At 37.2% G+C, this 23,155-nt stretch overlaps 1 protein-coding gene across 6 annotated transcripts in view; it reads right to left on the minus strand.

Annotated features, from left to right (window-relative positions):
• Window positions 1–23,155, minus strand: part of specc1 (sperm antigen with calponin homology and coiled-coil domains 1) — a 149,438-nt gene that overhangs the window by 116,987 nt on the left and 9,296 nt on the right. Inside the window, exon 1 of one of the 6 annotated variants that reach the window (XM_058775058.1) lies at window positions 1,826–1,919. The exons of the other annotated variants lie outside the window; for them this stretch is intronic. The gene's annotated coding sequence lies outside the window, so the exon portion shown is untranslated. Of the gene's footprint in view, window positions 1–1,825; window positions 1,920–23,155 lie in introns of those variants that run through there. 6 annotated transcript variants of the gene reach the window in all.

A 23,155-nucleotide genomic window follows, 5' to 3' on the forward strand; every position in this document is an offset into this window, starting at 1 on the left:
GTTGAATGAGAGAGCCTAAATGAATTTGTTTTGGCTTGTCGTTTATGTAGCTGCTTATATTTTTAATTCTTGTAAGGATTTATTGTGGAGTGAGGGGAACTAAAATAGCCATCAGTGTTTATTATAATGTTTGTAAACATTTCGCGTCAGCATTAGGCCTATTTCTGAATGAAATAATCAAATCTGACTTATATGTGACTTATGTTTTTTTTCTCTCTAAAAACACATTTTTTTAAACACGTAGCATATTTTAACCATGTAGCAAACTTTTACAAATATTTTGATAAATTACTGAAAAAATAAATAAATAAATGACTTTTTAAACCGTTTAACTGATTGTATTAATCGGTCAAAATTCTTACGGTCGGTTAACGGTTAACAGGTTAAAATGAGCATCCCTAAATACAACATTAGCTGCGTTTACATTAACCTTCAAATTGTGCAAACTGAAATTGCAAAAAAAAAATATACCTAATGGAAACACGTCAATTTCGCGAAAACTCACTCCAATATATTGCAAAAAAGTTTTTACACTCGCATGAGGTGGTTTTTCAGGCAATTCAAAAAAGGAATATTTCGCAAAAATGTATGTAAAATACCTTTAACAACAAAATAAAGTGTTCTACACCTTGAAAAAGTTAGAAATAAAATATAACTAACAAAGTAGAAGTAGGCTTACTAACAAAAATCTACTTTTATTCATTTAATTTATTTATTTTTTTATGAAATAATTTTTTAATCATTAATTAGGGTAAACTTACCTATCAAGCTCACGCATCCATTAAGCACACTTCCATTTTTGAGATCAGATTATAAAAAGAAAAAATAATTTATTATCCTACTTGATGTCTTAACCAATTGATATATTTGTTACTATATACCTCCTATAATTTCAAGTCAATCAGATCATTGTAAACTGAAATATGGGTCTCCATATGTTCACACTGTCTGGCGGCCATTTTCACTAAACTTTCACCAAAAGAGGAGCCCCTTAAATGTGCCTTTTTAGATGTTTAAGCCTTTATTTTGGGTAAGTTTCACTACTTACTGTAAAATTAAGAGATTAATGTTCAGACTTTTGCATATTATAACCTGGAACTTGGATGTGGGAAATAATTACATTAGATCCAAAAGATAGTTTTAGCAACACAGCGCAGATGCAACAGAACACTACTAGCTATATAAGATTGTGTGCTACGCTAACATATTACTTCACAGGCATTACTGGCTTGTACTTTTACATCCATAATATTATAAATTTACAGTTTATTGCTGTTCTGTAGTTTTACAGTGCTGTAATTTTTAAAGATTTCCTATTATTTTAAGGTGAGCTTAAAGGGTGCACTACTATGAAAATCACACAGCTTCATTTATTAATTTATTAAAAATTGTTGCTGCCCCAATTAAGCTCAGTGTGCTCACTTTAAGCTCTTCCACGTTGAATGTCTATGTAAATACTTCATAAACAGACTTTAAATATTAACTGATGGTTGTCACTAGTGTTGGGCAATATGCTAAATTTTTATTTACTTAGTTTAATTGCCGGAAAGTGAACCAACTCCAGCGTAAGGCTAAAAGCAGCCTAATGTTTTTAATATGACTGAATTTGTATTTAACATGATAGCAAATTAATAGAAACATTGTAATTTACTAATTATAATGCTTACATTTCCTCAGTTACTCAAAAAGCAGCTAACTTACAGAAAACAAGCAAAGAATTACATTACCAAAGAACACGGCCTAGCACAAGTTTATGCACTTTAAAAACACTCCTGTTATAATCAGTGAATCTACACTGTATGATGAATAAATCTCTTATACTTACATTGCACATACATTTGCACTTTGTTGTTTATGATGAGAGAACTCGCGAGTCAGAATTCAGTCAGCGTGCGCTATGGAACTCCGCTGTTCCAGCGATGGCTCATCTGAACGCCTCTGATTGGCCATTGCATTCCGATAAAATAAACAAGATTGTTTTAATAAAACATGATGTGAGCTTAATGGGAACAGGGGTGTGCTTAAAGGGTTCAAAAATGTACCCATTAAGCACAGCCAGACTTTTTGAATTTAATGATGTATATCTTAGTTGAAATGCTTTTGTCATTTAAAATAAAATGTAATATTTTAAAAGATTTTATTTTAACATAACTTTTTGTACTGAAACCAATATCTTGTGCACTAAAAATGTCTCAATGTAGATTTTGGTGAGCTTATTAGGTACGTTTACCCTACAGGATCGTCTCACAACAATAACTTTAACAACAAAAAGTGCACTGTGTCTTAAAACAGGTAGAAATAACAATGCTAATACTAACATTAAGCTAATGTTACATGTCCAAAACTTATGGCTGCTTCAGGATCGGCTTGTGACAGGCTTTGTTTGTGTTCTGACACAAGGTTAAACAACTCGGGTAAGGCAACGTCAGAAAAGTACCGCCGGCTCGGTATAATGTATTTTGGACTGAGGTAATTTATCAAATTTCTGAAACCATCATCATCAAGTCATCAAGTGCTATGAATTCAATATTTTTTCTCGTAATTGCTTTAGTCTTTTCACTGCTCATCCCAATAAAAGATAGCAGAGGCTGCTGACTTGTGGCTGGCGAGCTTTGGCTTGGACTCGGAGCGCTAGCTTTAGCCGCTTTCCCCTTTTCAAACACATATTCAGCTGAGTGATGGTGTTTTAAGTGTCTTATTAGGTTTGTTGTTCTGAACGTTTTTGTGGTTGTTCCCCTACGTTGTATTTTGGCCTTACAAATGTTACAAACTGCGATCTTTCTATCATCTTCACTCACAGAAAAGAACTTCCACACCAACGACATGTTAGTTTTTCGGATTTTCATTTTCACCTTCTTTCCAAAGTGCTCTGAGCAACCATGAACCACATTCTCTATGAAGATATGTAAGCACAAGGAACCGAATGATAATCAGATTTCCAGCCACTGTATTAGCTCTACTGCTATGTATGTTTATGGAGATGAGAACTAATAACTGCCCTGGAACATCTATCAGCGTGGACCATAGGCACCGATCACGTTATTATTGCAGAACGCATATTCAGTCCATAGCCTAACCTCTCAGCTCAGATCGCAGGTGGATTTCCCTCACTATATGAGTGAGAGAGAGTTATGTGAACAAAACTGGATGCTCTCCCTCTCTCTCAGATACAAGTGTGCGTTATGCAGTGTCAGCAGTGTGCACAGACCGGCAGAAACATAAATCTGCACCTATGGCATGGATAACGAAAAGTGCCGTAATGAGGTGCAGAAGTGTGTGCTTGCTTGTTGAAACAATGAACTTGAGTGTGCAAAAAACACGATGTGAACGGCTATTTTGTCCCTGCACGTCATGTGCGGGGCTCCGTTTTTATGATAAGAGGAGAGGAAAGGTTAAGTAAGCACTCTAGGTAAATTTTGAAATGTATCAGGTTTATATATATAGCTAGATAAAGCCGATAAGCAGTTAAATGTGCTGGTTTTCACACAAAGAAAAGTGTAAGTTTTTAACAAGTCCAAGAATAAAATTATTATTTTACTTAACATGTTAAATTTGATTTACAGAATTTTTTGTGCCATTTTCTAACAGTTTGGACTTAAATAAAGAAAGAAAACTTGCACTTAACCTTTTCACAGGCATTTTGTTTTCATAGTTAGATATCGTGATGTATCATTACAGGATTGTTGAGCCATATATCAATTATCGCAATAATCGCTATATCATGATATTATCGTATCATGAGCCATGCATCGTGATTCGTATTGTATCATGAGGTACCCTGCGATTCCCTCCCCTAGCTTATACTGGATTTTGCAGCACTGCAAATAAAATTCTTACATGCTTTATGTTGTGAGATCTTCAGCATGACTAAGAGTGGAAGAACTAAAATGTGAGCACAGTTGTTTCGGGAATATCCTGGCCTAAAGTTTGGACAACCTGACAGAGCTCCTCTGTATGAGTGTTCGGAATCTGTGAGTGTCGGCAGAAGACTGCTGTGACAAGGCTTTCCAAACCTTGCTTCATTTATACGCATTTTGCTTTTTTTGTGGTTGGCCACTCCTGAGCCATGACTGATGCCAAGACTATAGAGCAAAAGGGCAGAGACAGCAATAAGGGTGGAAGAAAAGAAAGAGAAGCAGGGACTTTCGAACTGCATTAAAGACTGTCTTTATGTCCTTGTTTTAGTTTCAAAGTAAAAAGGCTGCCGTTTGCGGTCATCAGTAAAATTGAAGCTATGAGTGGCCACGTCTTCTGAGACTTTGCTAATGAGCAAGACATTTAAAGAGGGCTTTATGAGCCGCCAAATCCTGTTTACACCCAAGAAAGAGATTTCAAACACGGTTAAGGATCACACAAGGAAAAGAACCCGGCTTTTAAATGGTGTCAGACAGGCCACAGCATGATATAGAGGCAATGTCTTCTAAACAACCTCCATAAGGTGGACAGAAAGTAAGTAAAGTTAGGAGAGTGGGGAAAAATTGCTCTGATCAGCCAAGCTCAAGCCATGCTCAAGTATAAATTAAGAAGGACATTTGGCTGAGATCACTGTAGATAAACCAAATGTGTGTAATATTCTCACAAGCAAGACTTCATCATATTATGGGTGGGAGATTTTTCAGATTTTATTGAATAATTTGAGTGTAATGTTTTGCCACAATTCATCTTTTTTTTTTACATCAAGAAATCGTGGTTTAAGGAAAAAATACTAGAGAACATTAAAATTATGCACATTGACTATACGCCAATAATAAAAAAAATAATCCGACTGCGTGACAGGGCACCTGATTAAGCGCTTTTTGAAGGGCCATAACATACGGTTAGGTCCATATATATTTGGACACAGGCACAATTTTTATTATTTTAGCTGCTGACCAAAACATATTTAAGTTACAGTTATAAAATGAATATGGGATTAAATGAGGGTATTGTCATCAGAATGGGAGGAAAGGTTAAGGAATTACAGCTCTTTAATATGTACCTGCCCCCTTTTTCAAGGGACCATAAGTAATTAGACAATTGACTCAAAAGCTGTTTCATGGACAGGCGTGGGCTATTCTTTCGTTATTTCTACATCAATTAAGGAGGTAAAAGGTCTGTAGTTGATTCTAAGTGTGCCATTTGCATTTGGAAGCTGTTGCTGTGAACTCGCATTATGCAGTCAAAGGAGCTCTCCATGCAGGTGAAACAGACAATTGTTAGGCTTCAAAAACAAAACAAATCCATCAGAGAGATAGCAGGAACATTAGGAGTGGCCAAATCAACAGTTTAGTACATTCTGAGAAAAAAAGAATGCACTAGTGAGCTCAGCAACATAAAAAGGCCTGGATGTCCACAGGCAACAGTGGTGGATGATCAGAGAATCCTCTCCATGGTAAAGAAAAACCCTTTCACAACATCCAGCCAAGAGAAGAACACTCTCCAGGAGGAAGATGTGTCACTGTCAAAGTCTACAATCAAGAGAAGACTTCACGAGAGCAAATACAGAGGGTTCACCACAAGGTACAAACAAGGCCAGATTAGACTTTGCCAAAAAAACACCTAAAAAGCCAGACCACTTTTGGAAAAGCATTCTTTGGACGGATAAAATTAAGATCAACCTGTACCAGAATGATGGGAAGAAAAAAATATGGGGAAGGCTTGGAACAGCTCATGATCCAGAGCATACCACATCATCTGTGAAACATGGAGGAGTGTGATGGCATGAGCATGCATGGCTTCCAGTGGCACTGGGTTACTGGTGTTTATTGATGACGTGACAGAGGACAGAAGCAGCCGGAAGAATTCTGAAGTGTATGGGGATATATTCTCTGCCCAGATTCAGTCAAATAGAGCAAAGCTGATTGGGTGGCGCTTCATAGTACGAATGGACCATGACCCAAAACATACAGCAAAAGCAACCCAGGAGTTTTTGAAGGTAAAAAAGTAGAATATTCTGCAATGGCCAAGTCAATCTCCTGATTTCAACTCAATTGAGCATGCATTTCACTTGCTGAAGATAAAACTAAAGGCAGAAAGACCCACAAACAACATCTGAAGTCAGCTGCAGTAAAAGCCTGGCAAAGCATCACAAAGGAGGTGTCACGAATCCGGTTCGTGGCCTTCCGTCCGACTGCCACAAGAGGTCGCCTCTCCATCATATTGACTCTCACACCACACAAACTGTTACATGTCACTCCGGACTACAGTTCCCATCATCCATTGCACTGACTACACACACACACACACACACACACAGCTGCATCCAATCAGACACGCTTTATAAGCCCTGGACTTCCTCTTTCAGATCGCCTAGTATTGTTTAGCGATAGCTACTCTATGGAGCCAGTTCTACTGCCATAGTTTAGTCAGTCTTGCCTTGCCTGTTTTCCCGTGTTCTGATTCTCGCCTGTGTATTTCAGATTTTCACTTTCGTCTTGTTGTTCGGACTCTGTTTAATCCTGCCTGGACCTTTGCTTGTGTACCTGGATTATCTCTCTTTGTTTTGCCCCTGGATTACGTCTGCCGTCGATCGACCCACGTGTGTTTACTGGACTGCTCCTGTGACTTGCTCTCTATATTACTGTACCTGTTTGCCAGTTTTCGACCCTGCCTGTGTATGACCATGTCTATGAATAAAGCCCTGCAGATGGATCCGCACATCTCATGTTCTGATCACTCCGTAACAGGAGGAAACCTAGTCTTTGGTGATGTCCATGAGTTCCAGACTTAAGGCAGTCATTGCCTGCAAAGGATTCTCAACAAAATATTAAAAATGAACATTTTATTTATGATTATATTTATTTGTCCAATTACATTTGAGCCCCAGAAAATGGGGGGACTGTGTATAAAAAAGGTTGTAATTCCTAAGCAATTTATGTATATATTTTTGTTCAACCCCTTGAATTAAAGCTTTAAGTCTGCACTTCAATTTCATATTGATTGCTTTATTTTTAATTCTGTTCTGGTGGCATACAGAGCCGAAATTATGAAAATTGTATCAGTGTCCAAATATACAGTATATGGACCTAACTGCAGAACATATCACAAATCCTAAGGGGATCTTCACACAGAATGTGTTTTTTACATTGAAAAATACGAGACATGGCAGTGGAGTGGGGAAAAAAACACAAGGTTATGAGACACAAGTTGAACTTATTTTAACTTGAGCAACATATTTTTTTTAGAACACCTTTTCATGTGCATGACATGCAAAACAAGACAATAATAGCAGTAGGGCTGCACGATTAAATCGAATGCGATTTCCATGCACATTTTGTCAGTAAACCAGTTCTGTAATCAGCAGTAAATCTCCAAGTGCTTTCAGATGGAGCAGCATTTACCACGCAGAGCCGTAGTTCACTGACAGATTACGCAAAAAAAAATCGCAGAGGATATTATTGCGCGATTATGAAATCGGAGAAATCGTTGACAGCTGACAGCTGTTTGCGTAGCTTCTCAGTGAACTACGGCTCTGTGTAGTAAATGCTGCTCTATATGAAAGCATGTGAAAATACCACATTTAATACGATGTTATAACGTCAGTCGAGTGTTTTAAATAAATCCTTCTGTGAGATGATGTGGCTTCTTACACAGAATAAGGCACACAACATATTTCATTATTCTAAGCAGTGATAAAGGCATTGCATTATAGATATACTTTATTATAAAGAAAATTATAATAATAAGAACTCAGATAAACCATATATTGTCATAGTCCTGTGCTTATTAGTCATGTTGAATCAATGAAAACAGTTAAATCTTTTGTTTATTCAGCAACTGCAATAGGCATTTCCTGGGTTTCTTCTGCGGGGCACATTTGGAGTTTCCGCGTGAGAGCGCCCTCTGGCCTTCGGATGGAGATTTACTGCTGATCACAGAACCGTGCTTCACTGAAAGACGCGTGAAAATCACAACTTCTGTCTAATCGCGATTGTGATTTCATTTCGATTTATCGAGCAGCCCTAAATAGCAGCCTACTACTCTAAAACTGAATTTCTACTTTTTTTTTATATTTTGCATTTTTCTTATTTTATATTATTTCTGAACATGTTTAAAACAAGTTTGTACAATATTTGCCTGAATATTTCATGCATCTTTTCTGCAAAGATATTTTAACAAGTAAATGTATTTGGGGCACCTGACATGTCTGCACTTTTCTTTGTTTTTTCAGACCTATTCTAGCAGTCAGCGTCAAGTGCCATATATCATTATAAACAGCAGTGTTTCCCCTACCATTATTTTAGGGGGGCGGCCCGCCCCCCCCAACGCCCGGTTCGCGCACACACACACACACACACACACACACACAAACGTAAGCGCACACACAAGTGAGCACACTCCCACTCCTATTTGTAAATATTAAGCCACAAAATTACTATTCAAATATGACTTCTGCGTGTCTCTGTGTTAATGTCTGGCACAGACGCACGGTTTTGTTTACTCCTCAAACAGAAGCCCGCGTGACGCTTGTGGTGATATTAACGTCTGCCGCCTCACTAAATGAGGACATAAATACATGAACAACATCTCCAGAACTGCTCTGAGAGTCACTACATGAGCATTTGACCGTTTCATTTGAGAAAAACTATCCTCATATCATATACACACAGAAATGTAAAGGTATTCACGGCAACCCGTCAAAATAAAAGTTCGGTTTCATTTGAAGACATTGGGCAGAACATAATAGACTACTACTACTAAAACTATTAAAACCTTATCTTTAAGGAATAATCATTCAATGTCTTCAATGTTATTATCAATATTAGATCCCCTTTGTTTTCCAAAAAAATAAGATTATTTTAATTTTTATTCATTAAAATATAAATTAAAGGAATGTTTTTATGTCGGGAAAAAAACGGAACACCCCAACATCCAACCATTTTATAGCCATTTATTACAATATTTTTATAGGTGCTTTTCGGTGAAAAACAGGTCTATTTAGGTCCATTTACACAATATAGATGTGTCCAAAAAATGTTTAGGGACTAAAGAAAATTCAGAGAAATATATTTTCAATCTGAGTATGAACAACAACAAACACATACCGTGGAATCTAATCGTGAAAACAATTGCACAAATTGTTTTCTGCAACAAATACAAACAGTGCAAATGATTCACAAACTACACACAAAATGAGTGAGAAATATACAGAGTGCAACAGAAAAAACAGTGAAAATGATATTTATGAACTATATAAGAATTATTTACATAATGTACATAATATAAATGGATTGATCCACTGGCTGTATCTGTATCTGTGTCAGAATTTTACGGGGACATAAATTCCAGTGCTTTATCCGATATGAACTGCTGTTTCATCCTTGTTCTTGGTTTATGTCAAACTACTCAGTTGTGTGTTTTTCTGTGCTTTTTCAGAGAGTTCACTCATGCAAATGTGTTATTTTGTGTTTGTTTTCATGCACGCACGCACGACAGACTTTACTTTCACTTTGCAATATCCTAAATGGTGGTTCAAAAGACCAAAACCTGTGTTTATTGGTTGAATATGGGACAGTTTGAACCAATCTAGTCACGGGGGTGGAACTAAGCGTCAACAATCGTTCCTGTTTGGCTCAGAGAAACAAAATGCATTGGTTTCTTCTGACGAATCAATGATGTCAAAATGTGATGTAATCACGCACACTAAGGAGCCTCTGAATATCAAAATAAGTAGGGATGCACCAAATGTTCGGCAACTGAAATTGCGCTTTGAATTGAATAAGCGAAAAGACCAAATAATTTGTACCAAACAATGACGTGACGTGATCAAATAGAGGCGCGCACTAATGCAGCAAATGTGTCTGCAGTGTGGAAGTATTTAAAACTGTGTCAGAGAAAGACACAAAAATCATTACAAGCACGAAACACCGACTGCGAGAGACTGCTTAGCGCTGCATCTCATGTCTCCGATGAGAAGAGGAAGAGGTGGTTGATGCTGGTTACTGTATGATGACTGAAATCGCGAAATGGCCTTTAACGATTAGTAAATAAACTGCAGAATGTTATGTTTTCAAATACACGCACGGATTGCATGTATTCAAAAAGCGCTGCACGAGCTTGCAGCGCCAGGGTTCAAAGTCCAAAGTGTGAGGAAAATATGCATTGAAACACTGTTAATCAGTAACATTTTTATAAATATTTTAAAGGCATGTGATAATGCGATACATGCGACAAACATCTTTCCAAATTCGTAATGAGAATCATTTATAAAACTGTTGTCAACAAAAAGAAGCACTGAGATCTTCCTGCGGGTTTTTGCCAAAATAAAAGCTGAGAAAGAGCAAGTGTTAGTATTGTAATTTTACTGTTCTGTAAAATAAAATAGAAAAGTAAGACAATAATAACGAAAATAAAAATCACCCTACAACAGCTCTATTAATACATTTATTATATTCACACATAGTGCTCAAATTGGGATCTGTAATATATTCTAATGTTTTAAAAGAATTCTCTTCTGATCAGCAAGGCTGCATTTATTTGTACAGTAAATAATACATGCCTGATTCAAGAAGGGGGTCTCAAAAATGGCCAAAACATATTATTTTAATAACTTATTCATTTTAAGTTAAATTGTGCTTTGTTGGTATGTCTGATAGAATGCTAAAAAAGGTTCAGTGTTAAGTAAATATTTTAAAATTGTTGTTTTGTAATTGATTTTTTATTTGAAAAGCAGGAAAAAAATGTAAAAAGCACATTTTGGCTATTTAATTAATACAATTGTAAAAAAAAAAAAAAAAAAAAAAGGCAAAATAGATGGGGGGAAAAAATGCGAAAAACCGTGTTCAGTATTCGGCCTTCAGCCCAGTCAAAGACTATAGAAAGGCAGTTCACTCCTATACTTATGAATGGGAGAAAGTGCAACGCGCAATATGGCGGGATAGTCCCACCCTCTAAATGAAAGAGCAAACTGTTGATTGGTAAAGTCATTGCGTCACTGCAGCGGCTGTTAGAAGCTCCGGTTCCCATAGAAACCTGGGGCTGGACCAGCAGCTGTGCATGCACAGTCATAAGCACGTTGGAGCTACGCATGCGCATTGGCTGGTCTAGCCTGAAAAATAAGGTTTTTAAACGCTATTTGAGCATAAGAAACAACATTCATGGGGCAGTTCATTTCAAATTTTATTGCCGATTTGAAATATGCAATTTAATCACGAGTTCAGCGAGACATTTTTTGAGATTTCAGGATTGCCCCATTCATTTAATTAGGACTTGGTCTTGTCTGAGCTGCCCGGAGGCATTGCAAATATGGCGGCCGAGTGAAGAGACTTTCCTTGAAAGGGACTTTGGCCCAGTGTTTCATTTTGTTCGGCTTTGACCAAGAATTTTCATTTCGGTGCTTCCCAACAAATAAGACATATGAGATATCTCTGAAAAGCAGAGAATCTGCTTTACAGCACTTTTTAAAGCATTCAGATAGGATTAGCGGTTCAAAAGTTATTAAACATTTAAGAACAATAGTTATTTTTAGCCACGGGCGGCTGTCTCGGTCTTTGAGGATGGAAACAACCAGATGGTTCTGCAAGTTTTTAATAAAGAGAATGATACTTGAATCATGGTGTAGTTGCGCTTTTAAGTTGACCAGTTAAATCTTAAATCAAAACCGTTACCTTGAATAGATCAAACATTTGAAAAAAAAATAATCCATATCGCCCAGCCCTAGATCAAATAGACAAGAACATCAGCTGCAAAGACATTGTAAACTCTGATCCCTTCAGTTACGCTGAATAGTGTGCAATAGACTATGAAAATGTCCTTTTATTGTTTTGTAGGGTTAAATGGGATAAAATGTAATACCAGATTCATTATAGTAGTCAGTACCTTCCTTAACCACATACAAGCACTGTTACACTCTGCTCTGATGCTGTAGCATGTTATTACTCACTGCATCTATTTACAGTGTTAATAATGCAGAGGAGTGGGTTAGGCCTACAGCCAATAGACAGGCTCTCTGATATCGCCACCTGTTCTGTGATGGGAAGAGAAATAGAGACAGAAAGTGAGTTTGTGGGCTACAGCTGACTAAATCGCACTATTCTAAATTTGTCCATAGAGACGGAACAGAATGATCTCAATAAATAAATAAATAACATCTGATTTAGGCCTATGTCTTCTACTGTTGTTTCAAAGGTTTCTATTTACAACGTACAATGTACAATTTTTGCAATGGTTAAACTCTGTAAACATGCAGACCCATGTTATTTTGTATACATTAGCTGTTTGAATTAGTCTATATCAGTAATTTATTTATTTATTTATTTTGGTCATCACTATGCACTATGCATTAATGGTGAGATTTTTGTTTGTAAAAGGGCTGGACTGGCAGGAAAAGAACCTGAGCTGTTTTTGAAGTGCTCTATTGTTTCGACTTGCAATTGAAAACACACCGTACCACTAATTTTATATCCTTCCATAACTAGGGAAGTCGTGGCCTAATGGTTAGGGAGTCGGGCTTGTAACCTGAAGGTTTCGATTCTCGCGCCGGCAGGAATTGAAGGTGGGGATTGTGAATGAACAGCACTCTCTCCACCTTCGATACCATGACTTAGGTGCCCTTGAGCAAGGCACCGAACCCCTAATTGCTCCCCGGGCGCTGGAGCAAGGCTGCCCACTGCTCCGGGTGTGTGTTCACTGTGTGTGTGTGTGCGCACTTGTTCACTACTCACTGCTGTGTGTGTGCACTTGGATGGGTTAAATGCAGAGCACCATTTCGAGTATGGGTCACCATACGTCACGACTTAAATTAACTTAACTTAACTATGTCTAACTAAAATGCTCAATGCACAAACAAAGAGAAGCCATGAATAATGACACTGACATCCCATGGTTTTATTTACTCATCCATTTTTGAAACCACTGCTTGAATTCCTTCATCAAAGCAATCTATTGTGAACCTTTTCATACAGATGCTGCAAAACTACAACGTCAAAGGCAAATAAAGACTAACCAAACCCAGAGTAAACATCACCCATACACATTCAATGTCTATTAGCCAATGAACAGTGAGGACAACACCTACATACTGGTATACAATAGCTCTCTTTACAATATTAACATGCTGCAATGCATAAATAGAAGACGGAGGCATGTGTAGTGTGACATCTATTCATATCTTTCAAATGACCCAAGACAACAAGGCACCTACGCAACGGGCAGACAAGGGTCTCTATTTATGTACTACTCTATGACATGACTAGTCTACTGAACCACATGGAGATCATGGTTGTGTCCCAGTTAGAGGTCTTAATTCAATAATGAAATGCCTTTAACTGAAAATTTAAATTGAGTGTTTAATCTTATCATTATACATTACTGACACTCTATCCTCTAATTTGATACTGTTAAGTGCTTTGACACAATCTGTATTGTTAAAAGCGCTATATAAATAAAGGTGACTTGACTTGACTTGACTTGACTTAACGGAGGACCCGAGACCTGAGGACCCAGGACTTGACCCGGAACCCATATTGGTTCAGGTCTATATTTTAAATGGTCAGCCGGGTCCGGGTCGGGTCCCAATCTATTACTTCGTGTCCCAGGTCTATTTAACATTGTGGTTGAATGATACACTTAATATACAGACTGTCACAATTAAAAAAAAAAAAACCACACACATCTTAGCAGTCGTTGCAATTTGATATTACAATTTATTGTGATTTTTGTTTGCTTTTTAAAGACTAGACAATGGAAAATAGTTTATACCCTTAAAAGAGACTGTATATGATCAATCATATTAACAAAAACAATGCATCACATCTTTCTAAACTTTTATTTCAGGAGCATACACATACAAAGTGTATATTTAAAGTACCTTAAACCATTAAACTTTAAAGTACCAAAACCCTGACCTTGCACATGAAAATAATAGTCAAATGTTCAACAAAAGGAGTAGAAAAAATACTTTCTGAAGTGCTATGTTACTTTGCATACCGTTTCAGTCATGTTTAGTCATGTTTTCCCGGCAGTTGGGATTCAAAACGTGAAGGTGCAGAAAGAATTCTGGAAGAGGTTTGATCCTCTGCCTCCGTCATGGTTTTGCTTTCTCGAGCCAGCTTGAAACATACATGACGTCATCTAATGCAACGGCACTGCGCACGCAGAACGATCATTGTATGACATCAAAGCACCACAAGAGCTACATAGAACAGACGAGCTGCATGCTTTCGAATCGCTCTCACGGTACTTTGATGTTATATGCTGATCGTCCGCACAGTGCTGCTCCAAGTCGAACACACCTATACATTTTGACCTCTGTTGGAATTATAAAGCGCTAACTTCTCCCCACCACCTCTTAGGAAAAATAAAATAATGAAATAAAAATCAATTCTGAGGTAAACCAATCGATTTTTAAATCGTTTTAAAAAGAATCGCAATAGTTAGGTGAATCGATTTTTTTCTCCCACCCCTATTATTTATTTTTTGCGTTTCAAAATTACACACAAACACATTATATATATATATACATATATATATACACAGTGGGGCAAAAAAGTATTTAGTCAGCCACCAATTGTGCAAGTTCTCCCACTTAAAAAGATGAGAGAGGCCTGTAATTTTCATCATAGGTATACCTCAACTATGAGAGACAAAATGAGAAAAAATAATTCAGAAAATCAAATTGTAGGATTTTTAAAGAATTTATTTGCAAATTATGGTGGAAAATAAGTATTTGGTCAATAACAAAATTTAATCTCAATACTTTGTTATATACCCTTTGTTGGCAATGACAGAGGTCAAACGTTTTCTGTAAGTCTTCACAAGGTTTTCACACACTGTTGCTGGTATTTTGGCCCATTCCTCCATGCAGATCTCCTCTAGAGCAGTAATGTTTTGGGGCTGTCGCTGGGCAACACGGACTCCAAAGATTTTCGATGGGGTTGAAATCTGGAGACTGGCTAGGCCACTCCAGGACCTTGAAATGCTTCTTACGAAGCCACTCCTTCGTTGCCCGGGCGGTGTGTTTGGGATCATTGTCATGCTGATTTATATATTATATAAATCATTTAAATACATTTTAGAAGTAGTGCAGCTGCTTTGTTTACTGGGTTTGCGGGGTAATAACACTGCATCTGCTGTTCAGCGCCATCTGCTGTCAGAGAGTGAATGTGCGATTTCATCCAGAGCATCTCTCACGCATTCCACCATGTGCTTCTCATCCGTGCTTGTTTATATCAGAGTGCACACGTGTCTTTGATGCAGCATGCAGCAGTGTTGTGCATTTAATCAGTTAATGGGAAAAGTATTCTTAAAATGCATTCAAAATTCTGAATAATTTTTAATAAATAATTATTTTCGGTATTTTGAAGTGCCCACAATAACAATACCGTGCATATTCATTATCATGATATATCGCATTACCGAATACCGGCACATGTCTACATCGGAGACATGATATGCAGCATTAAACTGTCTCCTAGACTGCCATCGGGACAAGACCTCGGGAAGCAGATGAGTCTTTTACACAATCTGAATTTGTTGCAGTTGGAATTGAACTGCTGGTTTGTCTGGTCAGAGGAGAACTGACCCCCGACTGAGCCTGGATTCTCCCAAGGTTTTGTTCTCCATTCTGTCACCGATGGAGTTTTGGTTCCTTGCTGCTGTTGCCTCTGGCTTGCTTAGTTGGGGACACTTCATTTCCAGCGATATCATCAACTTGATTGCACAGATACTATTTAAACTGAACTGAGCTGGACAATGACATCATTGAATTTAATAATGAAATGCCTTTAACTGAGTGTTTAATCTTGTCATTTTACATTATTGACACGCTATTTTCCTATTTTGATATTGGAAAGTTGCTTTGACACAATTTGTATTGTTAAAAGCGCTATATAAATAAAGGTGACTTGACTTGACTTAAACAGTCTCTCGCTGTCGGTGCTTGTAATGATTTTTGCGTCTTTTTTCTCGGACAGTTTTAAATGCTTCCACACTGCCGTTATAATTTGCTGCATTAGTGCGCGCCTCTATTTAATCGTGTCACGTCATTGTTTGGTACAATTTATTATGTCTTTTTTGATAATTCGGCCGAATAATTTCAGCTGCTTAACATTCGGTGCATCCCTAAATTCGTCATTGCGTCACTATATAATTGATATCGCGATATGACACTTTTTTTATCATGTAAAAATGTATACCGGTGTTATCGTGGACGGTATGATATGGCACACACTTAATGTCTTATTAATATATTATCTGCCACTTTAAAAGCTTGAGCTTTGTAAAGTCTGGTGGATTCTGATTGGCTCTCAATGTTTTTAACGTTTTTCAGTTATGTCATTATCGTTCCTCAGTTGTTGTTATTGTTATATGTGTGGTGTAGAACAATTATTAAAACTTTAAAGGTATAATTATTAGGGGTGTAAGAAAATATCGATACACGTGAGTATCACGATATTTTGTTTGGCGATACGGTATCGATTCTCAAAAACGGAATATCGATATTTAAAAAAAAATAAAAATAAAAATCATACAGGATTCATGGCAGTTGTTTCGTTTTGAGTTCATATCCCGACTGCTAGAGAGCAGTCTTCATCTCTGAACTTAAACAGTGACAGGAAATACTAGCATTAGAGCACACCACTAATGTTAGCGTTAATATAGTTCGCTGCCAGTAATGGAGGATGAAAGAATTGTTCCAGCTCTCCTTTCGGTGTACAAAGCTGAAGTGTGGCGTCATCCGCTCCGGGACCACGGCGCGGGTGCCACCCCTGTGAAAAGCCTTCGCGCAAGGCGCGGCGGGCGGCAGGGTCGCTGCGCGGCTGCAGCTTTCTCTCGTGTTGGGGGCATTTTGTGCAGTTGGGGCGGTGCTCACACCGCAGTCTCTGCGATTCCACGCAGAACATAAATACAAACTGAAAAACCTGTGAAATCCAAGTTGAAAGGTTCTGAGAATGTTCAACATCTGTATTTATTTTATTGTTTTACAATTGTTTTGTTTTCTTTAAGAATCCAGCAAGCACTTTATTTTTCATTGATACTAAGCAGATGTAATTTTTTGTTCAGATCAAAATGTTATGACATTGTATATTACAATTAATAGTAAAAATAGTTAATAGTATTAGTATAATAGTAAACTTAAACTGTGAACCTTTAAAGCAGGATCTAAAAATATATATGGTCTTTTTTAATCAAATACATTTTATACATACATTTAACTAAAGAATCCTGCAAGCACTTTATTTTTTCCCCCTTGACTCGTACTGCACAAAAAGTGGCTCAATAATGTTGAATGTTACAGGGATTATTTATTATTTATTTATTTATTGCTAAGGTTTGCATATAGTGGTGTGCTCTTAATGACAGCTTTCCTAAAAATATATCCTATTCCTAAAATAAGAAATTCACTGTCAACTGCTACCAAAACCAAAGTGCTTTTCATTTTTACTGCTGAGTTGACATAACCAGTTAACTACAAGACCTGTTCTGCAAGTCTGGACAACATCTGTATCTCATATGAACAACTGTGGTTTCAGTCCCCTTATTTAGACCCACCTTTAACTAAAGGCTTGCATTCTACTTCAAAACTCTGCGTCTGAGAGAGGAAACCTTTTAGTGGTAGGGAAAGATTTGACAAACAACAGATGTACCTTGATTTTCTGAGCCAATGGCTGTATTCCAGCCTAACAGCTGATTAGACAGCAGACATGTGCAAAGAACTGCCAATTAGACATGTGTAACACAGGTAGCGAGAGGCTATCACCCCATGAGTTCACTTAGAAGGGCTAACAGTGCCTTTTACTTTCAGACACCCATAAACTAGTTAGCGGGTGGCCTGAAGCTTAACCTAAATGTGACTTACAGAGAAGGGTAGTACTAAGCTGAGAGAGCAAAAATTGTTCATGAAACCACAACTGTATGACCTGATTTCAAACTATTCAAAGCTCTACTCAAATGAGCCACATTTTTTTCATCAGAGTAAGAACACATTAATAGTTGATTTAGTATTCGGTGATTTAAAGTATTCAAGCAGTCAAAATGATCAAAGTGCACAACCCTAGTGCATGTCAAAACTGAATTTAGACAATAACATTTAAAACACTTCAACTGTTTTGTCATGACATTCAAAGTGATTTCATGATGCCTCTAATGGTCTGTATCATCTCAGCGATTGACTTCTGCTCCAGATGCACAAATGCACACACACAGAGGATTAGTTGTGTGTGTTCACTGTTCACATCAGTTAAGTAACATCTGTAGAGCACATGGGAGCAATAAATGTGTTTGCCCTTAAAGTGCCAAGTCATGAGCTTTGAATTACAAAGCAAGACAGGAAGTTATCATTTCCATCCAAATCTTCTCCTGTGCTGTGGGATAGCGATCTCACAATCCCCTCTGATCTAGCATAGACACACCACCAAAGGCATTATCAATGATAAAAACTCATTGATAAATAATATATAAATTACTGTTATAATGTCTCCTCTCAAGGCAAAAAAACACCTGTATATCCAGTCAGATGTAGATGAGAAGAGTGCTACACAGAAGAAGCACTTCACCCTGCAAAGCAGAGCAGATCTGATAATAGCCATAGCACTTTTATCACTGCTGTCATTTATATACCACAATCAAGCTTACAGTCTGATTAATTTCTGGTCTTGATCTCGATTTGATTCAATATAGATTCCTTTGGATATATGTCAGGTACAGTACGTGTAATTTTTTCCCATGGAAAAAATTATCTTTCAACTAAAGCTTTAAGCTATGCAGTAAACCCTGTACATTACAATAATACCAATTACAAGCTATTGAATTTATTTGCTATTTTATTATTTATTATCTTATATTGGATATATTAATACTGATTTGTATACAAACGTTTAAAGGTGCCATAGAATGGAAAACTGTATTTACCTTGGCATAGTTGAATTATAAGAGTTCTGTACATGGAAATGACATACCGTGAGCCTCAAACACCATTGTTTCCTCCTTCTTCTTATCCTGAGCACCACTGACAAGTATCTGATCTTGTAAAATGTGTGTACTGCCGCTCCATAGTATAAACAGAGTTCAATCAGAGCAGAGCTCAACATTATTATTCACGACCCTTCCAAATAAGCCAATAACAGACCGTTTCATTTTAAGGAGAAATCCTAGGGTTGTAAATGGACATGTAAAACTGTTTCTGGTGATTTTTCGCCCTTACCTAAGCCACATACCTTCTATGTAGATATCAGAGAACAATTTAAAATATTGTATCAATGCATTCTATGGGACCTTTAAATGACATGAGGCAGTTTTTTCAATAACAATTCAATGATATGATTATGTTTTTAATCCAATTCATTTTCTGAAATATAAACATTTAAACAGTGGCTGTCATAAAAACTTTCATGACAAATTTATTCAAACATACATTAAATAATAAAGACATCACTAACAGGTTAAGTAAAAATATAATGAATATAAAATATAGTGCATAGGCTATATTTAGCAAAATAAAAATAAAAATTTTCTAGTTGATTATTGAGTGATTGCTTTGTCGAAGTAAATGCAACATTACATGACATTGTTTACAAGCTGTTTTACTGCAGTCTTTCCATGCTTGAAAAACTGATTGAATGATTACGTGAGACATGAGACATTTCAGTAAGTTGGATGTCCATTCATGTTTACTTTGTGCTATAAGTAAAGAGGAAGAGCTGATCAGTTCATCCATGATCACCCTACAACACAGACTAAAATAAATGATATCGGTTCATCAAAATAAGAATCGATTGAAACCGAGAAATTAATATCGTCAACCCTGGCTAGCAAACACATTTGTGTGCAAATTTTTTTGCAGAAATTATTAAAATTGTGTGCAATACACATGCTGAATCTCAGGCCCAGGAAGCTCAGAATAATGAAGGGACAAAGGTTTATTAATAAAACATTCAGCTGAATATCACAAACAAGGCACAAGACAAAAAGGGATAATAGTCTCTCTTGTCATAACTCAGAAAAGGACAGAGTATGCTCAAGGGTAATACTACCAACATTTCCTTATTATAGTGTCATAAAACATTACTTATTAACAGAAAAGTTTTCTATTCAATGAAAAGTACATTCATCCCTGAGAGATAATTGATATATGAAAATCTATTCAAAAAGGACGAGAACATAGATAAAAGAAGAGAGCAGTGTTTCCGCTATATTCATTCTGCAGCTTCTCAGTGGCATCATATTGGGTCCATGTACTTGGCGGCCAATAGATTTTCCTTTTGGAATGGAATCGAGCGTTCACTCATTTTTTGATTTAAAGGTGCAATAGGTGATTGTCTTCAGAAACATTTTTTGTTATGCTGGTTGAAAGTCTATTCGCATCCCGATAGCAATCATTAAGTTAAGTGGTCTAAATGTATTTATCTGTATTTATATATTCTGTGGAAGGCGTAGGACCAAGAAACGTTCCTACCTGCCTGTCAAGTGTCAACGTATGTATTTGCATACTTCTGCGCACCCGGTTCGTGCAGACAGGATACGTCATCAGCACGTTCACGTACACTATTGCAGACAGAGCGAGAATGGCAGACAAACATCAACAACCCGATCTTCCTTCCTGGTAAAAAGCTTGAATATTTGATTTCTACACGTGGGCGGGAATTAAACGGCCCTTTCTGTTGAATGGTCAGCCAAAGATCAAACCGTGCCATCATCAGTTCTTCCGCAGTTTCGTGAGGCAGAATAATAGTCCTCCTCTGCTGCAGGTGTACGGATTCTTGATACGTTTATTGCAACTATATTTAGTTTTTTTTCTCATCAAACAACCAGATTAATGAATAGCTCGACACAACTCGTAACGGGGCAGAGATTAGACAGCGCTTTCTTCTGTGTAAACACACAATCTATGATGTAGACCAGCGGTTCTCAAAGTGCCAGAGGGTCCGCGAAAAAAATGCTATAGCCTACGTATTTTCCAGACTGTAAAGTCACGTTTTTGATACATGCTGTGATTTATTCCAAAGTGACTTATTGATGATTTTAATGTCAAATAATCTAAATGTAGACTTCTAGTAGGTGCATCAAGTAGGCTCTTGCTGGTTATTGGTTCATGTTTGTGGCGTGCGCCAGAAAGATGCTCAATGAGAACGAGATGCGAGAAGCACATTTTGCTGTTCACTTTATTTTTCAAAGGCATGACATTTTGTTGTCATTTTGAACGTACACAAATAAAAATATAATTTTTTACCATACGACCATGAATGACAGTGTTATTTCCCCTGCTGAGGAAAAAAATCCAAGTGAACATCAATTAATAGGCCTACTCAATATTAATTAAATAAACACAGCAAAAACAAAGTTATGACTGCATATTTGCTGTACACTTCAATACTGATCTGCGCTTGACTGTAGTTTTGTTTGTCTGCTGTTTAGTTTACTGAGTTTATTTAACCCATCGCAACTTATTAGAACTGTGTGAACTATAGGGGTAACTCACCTTGTCATTCTAAAGGCTTATTACCTTCCTTTTTCAAACAGACACATACACACACACACACAAAATGTCCTGCTCTCACTTGAATGGCAGAGATGGTGACTTTCACTTTTTTAAGCGGATGCAAATATGTCGTAAAATAATCCTAATCTCATGCCGTATATTCCAAGCATTCTTTATGTATTCTGTGGGGTTTGGTGAGAATCAACCTGAAATGGCAAGTTACATTTATGAAAATCTTGCGTTAGTCCTGTGTGCGAGTGCGCAAGCAGCTCGTGGCCGGCACAAGCGCATATGCTTTTGAGGTCTCAATTTTAATCAATTGAAAAAAAAAAAAAGACTACATCATAAAACTCAAAAGAGTAGGCCTATGCATTTTATCTTTGTTGTTCTCCGATTGTAAGCTAGTCAGAATGACACACTTCTTGAACGTTATAATCGGCCTGTTATATAAGTCAATGCATTATTCTTTCCTTTTTGTATTAGTGTTTAAAATATTTTATTTAAAAGTAATTAATTAATTAAACAAACAAACTTACTGGGCGACCAGGGTAGGCTATGACAGCCGTCATATCATATATGCCCAGCTGATGCAAATCATGGAATTTATATCTACACAGATGAATGGATTGTATCGAGCTATTCATTTGTCTGGTTATTTGATGAGAAAAAGATGAAATATAGTTACAATAAACGGAACTGCGGAAGATCTTCTGCTGACCAATCAGCAGTAAGGGGCGTTTAATTCCCGCCCACATGTAGAAAATCGAATATTCGATCTGTTTATTCATTTTTCTACCCCTGAACGAAAAACTAAAAATTAAGATGAATTCTTGTTTTTCATTTCTTAGAAAAAAATTGAAAAACGAAAAGGGAGCTGTTTTCTAATTTTTCTACATTCAATATTAAAACAAAAAACAAGTAAACGCTAGATTCCCAATTTTGGTTTTCTAATTTCAAAAGGAAATTCCATTGGCCTCCAAGTACACGGACCATAGTGACGCCGCTCATCTCATTCACAGTTGCGGAATTAGCGGAGAACACAGAGCAGGACTTGAATTATGGCGCGGGATTGCAGGTATTATTCTACTCATTCCCGCAGTCTCCGCGCTTGTACTACGATGATAGAATATATCATTTGCACGTGTTTTTGAGACTTGCTTATTTAAAGGGGTCATATGATGAGATTTCAAGTTTTCCTTTCTCTTTGGAGTGTTACAAGCTGTTTGTGCATAGATAAGATCCCTGAAGTTGCACAGACTAAAGTCTCAAAACCAAAGAAATATTCTTTATAAAAGTTAAGATTCGACCACGCCCCCCTAAAACGGCTCATTCAAACACGCCCCCACATGTCTACGTCACGGTGTGGGGAGATTTGCAAAACACCGCCCAAATGTTTACGCAAAGATAGAGGGCGGGACTCTTATTCTCGCTGTAGTATTGTTGCTGCCGCCGGCGCCATGTCCTGGAGACTCTGTGTGAGTCTCGTTTCATTGTGAAAGCGAAACTACTTTGTTTAGGCTTCCAAAAGAGGACACAACTAGAAATTAGTGGTTAAGTTGTATTTACAACACTGTTCCAGAACAGTTCAACCCAAATATTTGAGTGTGTGCATCGCATTTTACGGAGGACTATTTCCTGAACCTGGGAGAGTAGCCTATAATGCCAGCTGTGCTCAAAGGCTGTTTCTATAAAGTGGGGCATTTCCAACTTTGCAAGGACGGTCTGGTGCTTCTGACTCACAGCCTGTAAGTATGTTTTCAT

The sequence above is a fragment of the Onychostoma macrolepis genome, chromosome 05 (genome assembly GCF_012432095.1).
Source record: "Onychostoma macrolepis isolate SWU-2019 chromosome 05, ASM1243209v1, whole genome shotgun sequence".
In the NCBI taxonomy this organism is placed as follows: Eukaryota; Metazoa; Chordata; class Actinopteri; order Cypriniformes; family Cyprinidae; genus Onychostoma; species Onychostoma macrolepis.